Raw genomic sequence first — 8,348 nt, forward strand, 5'->3', positions numbered from 1 at the left:
CCTCCTGGCCCAGTGGCAACCCTGGAAGCCTCCAGAATCCTCAGAAAGCCCAAAACTCCTGCTTCCACCCAAACCCCCTGGACAGCAGAGAGGGCAGCATCTCCCGAGCCCACTCACCTCTGCTCGCTCCTCACCTGGGGCCCGCTTCCGGACCTGCAACCACTCAAGGCCCCACCCCCCCAACCCCCCCGCTCCGGCAGGTCTACCGAGCCCCGCCCCTTGCACCTGTGGTTTCCTTTGACACAAGCTCTCCGGCCGCTTTGGCCTCACCAAGCAAACCTGTGGTCCCACCTGGCCCCGCCCTCCGCACCTGGGGCCTTTTGCCCCACCCAACTGCCTCCGCAAGCCCCGCCCCCCGACCTGCGGCCTCGCCCCACCTCCACCCCTACACCCACCGCCCTCTGTACCAAGCCCCCACCGAACCAGAGCAACGAAGGCCCCCGGTCGGCCCTCGCGCCCGTAAACCCGCCCGACCTAACCCCCCCAGGCCCGCCTCCCGCCCTGAGGCCCCTCCCCGGCCCAGCGGCCTCTCCAGGTCCCGCCTCCTGCACCTGCGGCTCCCTCCAGCCCGGCCCTCAGGGCCCCGCCCCGCCCCTCGGGCCGCTCTTCTCACCGCCCGCTCCCGCCGCGGATGCCGCTGCAGTCCCGGCCGGTCACCTTGACGCGGGCCGCAGTGTCTGCCGCCGCCTCCTCATGGCCCTGGGAGCGGCCCAGGCGGCAGCGGCGCCTTCGCTCGGAGGCCAGGGCCGGGCCGAGCCGGGCCGGGGCCGGGCCGGGCGCAGCTGGAGCGCAGGCCGACGCTGGAGCAGAACCGGTGCCCAGCCGCAGTAGAAACCGTCCGCTCCTGGGCCTGAGCGGCGGGCCGCCCAGCCAATCGGCGTGCAGCTCCCCACTAGCCTTCCCAATCAGCTGGTCGCAAAGGCGGAGACACGCCAATCGGACGGCTGGGTGCGCCAGTGCGCAGCCGCCACGGCCGCGGTTCTCCACGGACTCGGCCCCGCCGCTCCTGCGGGTGGACGCCGTCAGACTGCAAGGATGCTCAGCTGCCCGCTCAGCAGCCTGCCACGCCCATCCCCTTCCTAGAAATAGCATCGCATCTCGTTTCCCACGAATCCTTCCAGCTCTCATGCAATTTCCCCTAAAATTTCTACCTAGGATTTATCGTTTTCAACAAGAAATGGTTTTGTGACAGACATCACCTTAATGCCCATTCTTTACAACTGGGAGGTAGGCACGGAACACAGACCTTAAGAAACCCAAAGAGCCTTGAGTCCTACCCATTTATTTTACACCTGGACAAAATTAGGCCTCATGAGTCAAATGCCCCAAGACCACATGGATGCAAAGCTGGGAAATGAGACTCTCTTGTCTCCCTCCTGCCAGATCCTTTACTCTGCCAAGTGCAATGAGGTGAATAGAGAGGTGAAGTCGCAGAGATAATAAGTTGCGAACAGTCAAAGCCAGGCCTGTGAAGCCTCGGAAATCCGGAACCACACACACACACACACACACACACACACACACACACACATCTCTGTTCCGCATCCCATTGAAGAGAGGCCCTATGTCCTGCCTTGCTCTGGTGACTCTTGGAAAACACAGACAAGTAGAATGTCTTTTTGACAATTTTCAAATTCACTTTGCAATAGCATCAGAATATGGAAAGATTTCGTTACTCTGCTTCCCCAAGCTGATGCAGGGAGGGAAAGAAATAAACGAGGAAGAAAAGAAACAAAGTCAGTGGAAATTAAGCCATTTCTAAGTCTTCAGGGATCTCTGAGGGAAACTTCTGCCATTTCTCATTAAGAAAACAGTAATAGTCAAAGAAGACACTTAACTATCACCCATCCTTAAAGTGCCATATGCTGGTGGAGAGGGCCAGCTCTCAAGCATCTCAAGTGTTTGAGTCACTCTCAGTGAGGGGAAGGATCTTTTGCCTCATTGGAGGAAAGGAGAGTTGAAAAGGTCACCAAGGGGGATCCTCCAGGTCAGCTGCCTCTATGTGGACTTGGACTTCCTGGAGAGCCCAGCTTTGGAGCAGTTCGAGGAGCTATTTTCATTAGCGATGCTGATCAACGAGGCAGCTGTGGCCCCTGGACTCTAGGGTGGCCCCCATATTCCCTACTTCCTGATGTCCATGGCCTGTGTGATCCCCCCTTCCCTGAGTGTGGAGGTTTGGGGATGTATGTTATATAATATTATAATCCATCTTGATAGGAAAATCTCTTCTGCTGGCTGTGAAGAAGCAAGCAGCCCTATGGAAAAGACCACTCAGAAAGGAGTTTCAGGCCAACAGCCAGCAGGAAACTGGGACCCTCAATGCAGCAACTGAATGATGCCAACGACCACATGAGCTCAGACAGGGATCCCTCCCGTCTAGCCTCAAACGGGGCTGCATCCCTGGCCAGCACCTGGATGACAGCCTTGTGAGATCCCGAGGCAGAGAGCCCAGCAAAGTTGTGCCGGACTCTTGACCCACAGAGACTGACGTAATAACCGTGCGTTGTTATAAGCTCCAAATGGGCGACAAAACTGTCGCACAGCAACAGAGGACTGCCATAGATCCTGTGGGGCGTCAGGAGACAGAGGAGAGGATATACAACAGAGCACCATCCCTGGGGTACAGATAACAGTCCCAGTGGAGGTGCCCCAAGGTGAGTCATCAACATGGGCAGCTGGCGGACACAGGAAGGACAGGAATTGAGAATGAAAGTTTCAGTTGGGTCCCTTCCTGGGAACAATGCTGGCTTTGCCACTTCCCAGCCACACGGTCTTACTTAGACAAGAATCCAAACCTCTCTAAGCCTCAGTTTCCTCGGGTATAAGAAGGTAATATTCAGAGTGCCTACTTTGTAGGGTTCTCCTGAGAAAGGTGAGTTATGAGTCATGGCCTCTAGTGGCCATGAGACTGCACCTGTGGACCTCCAAACACTGGGAGCTCATTTGACCAAGGGCCTGGCTATGGTCTTTGAAGCCAAATACAGTCACACCTTGGCACTCAAGAGCTTCAGAACTTGTGAAACCTTGTACCCATCGAATTTAAATATCTTAGCACTCAGTGCTTGCTCAGGACTCTTCACACTTGCTAGAACTTGTATGAGTCACACAGACTCCCAAGAGAAAAGGCTTCATTGTTCAGTACTTGTCAGTTTCAGCACTTGTCACGAGTTCTGGAACGAATTAATGATGAGTACTGAGGTACCACTGTAATGCATTTACACTGAGGGAACGTACATGGGCTGCACCCAATGGCAGAGATTCTAAGGTGGACCTGTCCCTGGGTGACAATGGGACTCTTCCGATGGTCATTTTTAGTTCATGGGCCACCCAGCAGGCCTCCGAACTCCCTCATAGGGCACTGTGGTGTAGGACGCTTCCACACTGCCTTCCCTCTCTCCTTCACTTGGGGTCAGACTTGCGTCACAGCCTGGTAGCTCTCTCAGCCCTCCTCAGTCCCCTGCCCTCTTCCCTTAGGGTTGGATCCTGCGTTGGCATCTGCTTCTCAGTGAACCTGGACTGGCACAAGAAGTTCCAGGAATGGTCAGGGACATTAGGACTGGCTCACCACTGCCCAGCAGGCACACCGGCTGTTCTCCTGGTGGAACACAGGTAGCCCCTGGCAACAAGGTGTGGCTCCAAATGCCAAGGTTTCACTGGCAGTGTGACCTGCAAAAATATCACTGTGGAGAATACTGTGGTAGGTGCTATGATGTCAGAGCTTGAAAAAATGGAGAAACTGATGTTGATAAAGACAGAGGAAGCTAGTTGGTTGGTTTCAGCTAAGTTGTACCACAGAAATCCTTCTGTGGTACAGAGACGGCAGGCTGTTAAGGAGCCGTTAATGGCTGAGGGCGAGAGCTAGAGAACTGTGGAGGTGGCTTGCAAAGAGACCCTCATCACTTATGGTAGTGGAAGAACAGACATGCTGCGTGGTAGGCTGAAGACCTGATTATCAGCGTCTAGAGCTCCAGAGATGTATGAATGCCCAGCAAGGCAAGTCTGTTGCGGTGAAGGTCAGGGCCCTGGTGGGAAAAACCTAGGATCCTAAAACATGGGATAAGGCCACCTGGATGGGTGTTCCTGACGATGGTGGCTCTGCAGCATGCACCCCAGATTTCCAGACTTGCCAAGCTGACACACCTTTTTTTTTTTTTTTTTTTTTCATAAGAACTTGAGCCACTATGGATCTGGCAGGTGCTACAGGAACCCTTTCTCATGGCCAACAGGTGCCCCTGCCTTCAGTGCTGCCCCCACCTCCCTCCAGACTGCTAGGGTGGTAACTAGTGTTAAACCCCAACAAGCCCAGCTGGGTACCACTGGGACTGGCAAGGGGCAAAAACAGACTATATGCCTGAAGAATGAAAGAATTAGTCATCATGTACCAGCAGAAGCCATGGCAGTAACTCTGGGGTTGAATTTTGTGGGTGCTCAATCAAGGAAGTGGGAATATAAGACTAGATAAACAAGAGTTCATTGACTTGGGGACACTTTCTCAGGACACGAGATTTAACACCCCAGCAAGGACCCCAGCTACTGCAGTAGCTCTTAGAAGCCTGGCCCAAACCCATGGCCAGTGCTCAGTGAGATGGAGGTACCCGAGCTGTCCTAGTCAATGTCAGAAGAAGTGGGCGTGCTGAAATGGACATACAATGGACCCTCACGATTCATGGTTTCCGTATTTGCAAATTAACCTGCTGCTAAAATGTATTTATAATCCAAAAATTAATACTCGCAGCACTTTCAAGGTCATTCACAGACAAGCAGAAAAAAATTTGAGTGACCCCGATGTGCACGTTCCCAGCAGAGGTCAAACAAGGTGACACGCTGCCCTCTTGGTCAGCTCTCATACTGCTAACGTGTCTTTTCTGCAACCTAGTTAGTGCCACATTTTTTGTCATTTTTGAGCTTTTTGGTGGTGATTTCTCTGTTTAAACTGATCCCCAGGCGTTGTGCTGAAGCGCTGTCTGGTGTTTCCGGTAAGCGCAGGAAGGCAGTGAGGCGTCTTTCAGAGAAAAGAGCATGTTTTAGATAAACTTGTTTCAGACATGAGTTAGAGAGGTGTTGGCCATGAGTTCGAGGTTAAGGAATTAACAGTCTATTTTAAGGGGTCTTTAAACAGAAGCACACATAAAACAAAGTTATGTTTTGATGGGTTCCCCAAAATACATGGGGGCTCACAGCAACCTAATCGTGTCTGTCCTGCTGGAACAGGCCAGAAGTCGATGACTTAATTGGCATTCACAATGATTGGATAGGCCACCTTACTGCAAATAACAAGTCAACTGTACTTGTCATTGGTAGACTCTAACTAGTAAACTCTCTGGCAGGGAATGCTGGGAAATGTAGTTCCCCTAAGCATCCAGACCCTGTGATCCATGGGGGACCACAGGAGGGGGAATGGTGCTAAACTGCTGACAGACAATCCAGTACAGCGTGTTAAACCATTTTAATGCTTTAGAAATGTTCATGGTTGGCCTAAGGTTTACAATGTACATCTTTAAGTAGAGTCTATTTTCAAGTAATATCATTTCACGTGTAGTGTCAGGATCTTAGACTCCGAGGAAACATGTAATGATAGAAGGAAGCAGCTCCCGCTCCTGGGGCTGACGGGGCAAAGGAAAGGTTCTGATCGTCGATTCCCATGTGCGCAAGGGATACAGTGTTCCCCGTATCAGCTGGGTCTCCTACATATCGATCCAATGCTGCCACTACCCACCCAGAGATAGCATCAGAGCCCCCCCAAAGGAATAATCCAATTTTTTTCTGTCTAGGCTTAGACCATTATATCCAGAGAGCACCTGACTCTTTATGCATTTCCACCTTGGAGGCAGAGATGTGCTGGGTGTGCCTTGAGAGCAGAGAGCTCTGGCTCTCCCAGTGCCTGCAGCTGGCCATCCCCTGGCTACAATCCGAAGTGGGGCCTCGCAACCGAGCCTGGGGGCAGGAGGTCCCTGGAGGCCCATTCTGGGAAAAGGGGACCCACGCAGTGGAGGGAAAGAAGGCAACTAATAGTTTAGTTATTGAACACCTATCATTTCACCAGAAGCCTGGCCAGGAGCTGGCAGGTAAGAAGGGGTGAGTAACTGATGCCAGAGGATGGGGAGGCAGTTATGTTGAAAGGGGAAAGAGAAAATGATAAGAAGCCAGTGAATGCTCCCTCTGCAAAGATGAAATGGAGCAAGACAGGAATTTCTGTGCCCGGCTGAGTTGGCGCTGCTGCCTGTGAGATTAGGCAAGCCAGAGGGCCCTGGGGGGCTGGAGCATCAGTCATACGGGGAGAGAGAATGGGTGTGAGGCCTCGGTGGAAATTCAGAGGCCAGAGTCCATTCTCTGAGCCCAGATCTCCCAGATCAAAGGTGCCTTTCAATTCTCACCGTAATATTTGGAGATGTGAGGGAAGACAGTGAAGAAGCTGAGGAGTTAACAAAAACCTGAAAACCAGCTCCAGGGAGCCGACGTGTGATGAATGGAACATCTGGCAGAAACAGGCTAGTTAGAATAACGGTCACACAAAAGTAATTTGCTTGCCAAAGAAGTGTTCTTCCAAGTTATGGATTCCACCACCTCAAATTCCAACAAGATGCTTTCGGAAACATGTCTCCTAATCATGTTTGTTAAAGTCCTGAAGTGGAAGAAGGTGGGCAGACAGAAAGGGGAAGGGTGTCCCCATGTCCTGGCCTCTGGGAAAAATAGCCCAAAGTCACATTTAGCCTACAAAAGCCCCGGAGGGCCAGAAGGAGACAGGACGGCTGTCACTGAATATTCAAAGTACGCCTTGGTCCTGTGAAGTAGGGATAGAGAATCAAGAAAGGGTCTAACTCCAGGGCGGCGGGTTTGGGGCTGAGGATAAGGAAGGACTTTCGGTCATGGAAAGCTGTCAACAATGCAGAGTCCCTTGGGAGGCAGCCAGGCTCCACAAGCAAGTAGAAACTGGAGATCACTTCTGCAGAGCACCCTAGCAGTCCCAGTATTGGGAGTTGGGGAGCAGGGAGCCCGGTGGTCCCTTCCTACTCTTGGGAAAGTGTGAGAGTCTGTCCTTTCCACCTCGAGCACTCTGGGAAAGGGGACAGAATTCAAAATGACTCACTGTCCAATTTGCACATTTCAAAGCGCACACACACACTCGCACGACACCTGAAAGTAGTACAAACTTGCAGGACCCGTTCTAGCTCAGCTAGTTGGGCCACGCACAGCTCCTAGCGGGGCCCAGGGCACAATAGGGGCAGATCTCGTGTTGACACAGAGTGCCCCAGGGCTGATCACAGTGCCAAGGCTGAGGCCAAAAGGGGTGAAGAAACATTTTGAGTGCAAGCCTCACTGCCTCCCCAGCAAAGCTGGAGGTGGGCTGGTCTACAGAGCCAGAGGAGCCAGCACGACCACCAGCAAGACCCGGCTAGCTGCCCCAAAAGGGAACGTGACTTATCCCATGAGGGCCCAGTCAGGCTGATTAGATTCAAGCTCTATTAGGGCAGAGTCAGGAACGAAAGAAGTCCTAGAAAGCAACCTCTCCCAAAGATGAGAGGCAGGGGACCTATTTGCTGTTTGAGTTGGAGAGGAAAGGGAGGCAGTTCGGCACCTGCCGTCTTGGGCAGGTAACCCTGTGGGTGATTGCGTTATAACCCACGGTTCTTAGGTATGTATATTCCTCCACCCCCTCATTTGGAGCAACAAGACACTGGCCGACCAAAGCTGGATCAGCAAGCTCTATTTGCACACGTCTCGCCCAGCACTGCACAGTGATCACCCAGAGAGAGCTCCGCACACTCGCCCAGGTTGATGTGTTCTTCAACATGTTTCCTTGGAGGTGGCCTCTTTTCGAGTTTGTGTTCTGAAAAGGTATGCAAGTTAGGCCTGGTGTGAAAAACAAAGGGAAAACATCAAATGAGATGTTTGAGTCATTGAGGCATGAGGAAATGATCCAGGAAACAGAGATGAGGACCAGCAAACAACAGGGGACTGGCAGTGACCCTCTGACACTGTAAAGGATATCATACATGTCCCTGTGGCCAGGCAGGTGTGGCCAGTGTGTGAATTATAATTGGAAGAAGCAAGTGAAAGCAGCTCATGCTTTCAGGACAAACGGAAGGAGCCGGCTGCTGCCAACGGCCTGTGCCAGCAACGCAGTTCAGTACAACCACACATCTGCTCCGACTTGGTGTCTGCTTCGGGTGGTGCTCCTATTTCCAGAACCACATTCCTTGGGGATGTTCTTCTAAAGGAGAGGCTCACCCCTGATCCTTGACCCTGGGCTGCTTCTCCAGCTTTAAGGAAAATGCCACTGCCTCGCAAGTTACCTAAGCCACAGGAGTCCAACTTTAACATTTTGGACAAACTGGGGCTAAAGAGGG

The 8,348-nt window shown here is 52.5% G+C and overlaps 1 protein-coding gene across 7 annotated transcripts in view; it reads right to left on the minus strand.

Annotated features, from left to right (window-relative positions):
- RALGPS1 (Ral GEF with PH domain and SH3 binding motif 1) overlaps window positions 1-835 on the minus strand; it is a 233,640-nt gene extending 232,805 nt beyond the window's left edge. For 5 of the 7 annotated variants that reach the window (XM_037158892.2, XM_037159020.2, XM_037158833.2 and 2 more), the window contains exon 1: window positions 614-835. The gene's annotated coding sequence lies outside the window, so the exon portion shown is untranslated. Of the gene's footprint in view, window positions 1-117; window positions 170-613 lie in introns of those variants that run through there. The other 2 variants (XM_037158690.2, XM_037158759.2) reach the window with 2 other exon arrangements.
- Window positions 836-8,348: the final 7,513 nt, after the last annotated feature.

The sequence above is a fragment of the Artibeus jamaicensis genome, unplaced genomic scaffold, assembly GCF_021234435.1.
Source record: "Artibeus jamaicensis isolate MK-2021 breed Jamaican fruit bat unplaced genomic scaffold, CSHL_Jam_final contig_471, whole genome shotgun sequence".
In the NCBI taxonomy this organism is placed as follows: domain Eukaryota; kingdom Metazoa; phylum Chordata; class Mammalia; order Chiroptera; family Phyllostomidae; genus Artibeus; species Artibeus jamaicensis.